The sequence below is a fragment of the Phalaenopsis equestris genome, unplaced genomic scaffold, assembly GCF_001263595.1.
Source record: "Phalaenopsis equestris unplaced genomic scaffold, ASM126359v1 Scaffold000121, whole genome shotgun sequence".
NCBI lineage: Eukaryota > Viridiplantae > Streptophyta > Magnoliopsida > Asparagales > Orchidaceae > Phalaenopsis > Phalaenopsis equestris.
The window spans coordinates 8,770-10,671 of NW_018164563.1; positions in this window are offsets into that span (position 1 = coordinate 8,770).

Consider the following 1,902-nt stretch of genomic DNA (forward strand, 5'->3'; position numbering starts at 1 on the left):
TATACTTTTAACACGATGATTGAGAAGAAGCTAAAAACTAAATCCCCACGTTTGTAGCGAGAGAAAAATCAATGATCACGAGATCATCGCCAACCACCATAAGTAGTTGTTTGCATCTTGGTTGATATTCTCAAGAAGTTCTACATTGTCTAATCTTTAGAACGTAGAAAAAATAAAGCTAGTGTTAAGCCTCGAAATTTTTTATCTTTTTAAGCTTTTCACATAAAATATATTGTGTTTGATATGATGTTTGATCTATCACTCTATAATCATGAATTTTATAGCACACAACATGTGTTATATCGAAAACAATATTGAATGAATGTGTTGTTAATTACTAGGAGAAAATTAAATTTATGCATCTAGTGAGGGGTAGTTCAATAATAAGAATTATATTATTATTATGCTTCCAAATTACTATCAATTTATCACTATCAAATAGAAAGAAACTTTCATGTATGGCATGTTAATAACTTATTAATAGGAAATTTCATGTTATGCCATCCAATAATTTGCTAACTAATTTAACATATTATCCAGTGAAATAGCGACCATGGGTGGTGACGATATTGTTTAAAAGTAGTTAACATGAAATTTTGATCAATTAGAGTCAAGACTTACCTCAAGCATATAAGAAGATTAAGGGTCTATTTGGGGGCGGTGGTGCGGTGACAGTGTGACACCACATCATAATTTTGTCTAGTGGGTAAACTGCTTGACAATTTTTTCAAAAAGCTGTCGCTGAAACTGAGTTTACCCATCACTCCTGACTAGACACAGTGACAACTTTTTCGCTATGGTTTGACTTGAAAAAAATGTGTAACAACCACCGCAGTTTTTTGAGCATCAAATTATTAGTCAGCAGTATCAAATCTGCTTTTTAATAAGCTACAGTTGCCCCAAACAGAACCTAAAATGTAAAGTTTTTTAAGTTTTTTCCAATCTTATAGATTTTATATTACATAAAATAAATCATTACTTCTAATTCATTACTTGAGAACCCTAAAGATTAAAGAGCTAAAATAGTTCTCAACTATCTATATGGGGTAGTTTTAATCCGAGTTTATAGAAGTGTCAAATTAGTATCAGGCTATTAAAGCACAATTTTAAAATAAATGGAGATTATTTTTACATTTTTATAAACCCTAGGATTAAAATGACCCAATATAATAGTCAGGATTATTTTGACACTTTACTCAGAATGATGACAGTTAATGATCCGATTTCAAGCTGAACTGAGGTCCGCTAGAAATCAGCTTGTGGTAGAAATCGGGCTCGTTGTATTCGATTTCTAGCTGAACCAACTCAAAATAGAATCGAGCTTAATCCAGACTGAAATTGAAACGAGCGAACTCTCACTCTCTATACTTAATTTTTGTAAATAAAAATACCCAAACTGATCTCGAGTCAGTTCAAATCGATTCATGTATGACCCAAAATCAGTTTCAAAAAATTTGATCTAAAGTTACGGTTCATTGCACGACTTGTTTCTTTCGATCAGAGCAAAAACTTAATTGGATTCAAAATTTAAATTTAAATTGATTTTCGAGCTAGCAGAATCCTGAAAAGAAAAAAACAGCTGATTAAATGGGAATCTCTCACCAGCGGTGAGATTTAGATTCAGAATAATTAGTGCAGCGAGTCTGATGGCGACCACCCAGCCGCAATGTGGCCTCACCCGACCCGAACCCAGCCAGTCACGTGATCCTGACCGCACATCACGTGATGTGGGTCCCAACAGGGGCCCCATTTCTTATTATAGCCGTTTTTTGCCGCGAAAGGGTATTCCGGTAAATATCGATAATACCAGGGACATTTCCTATTCTTCCCCACGGAAGCATCGGGTGCTGTAAGTGGAACGGGGATGGATGGGCACTCACGCTAGTTGCAGAAAGGCAAGCA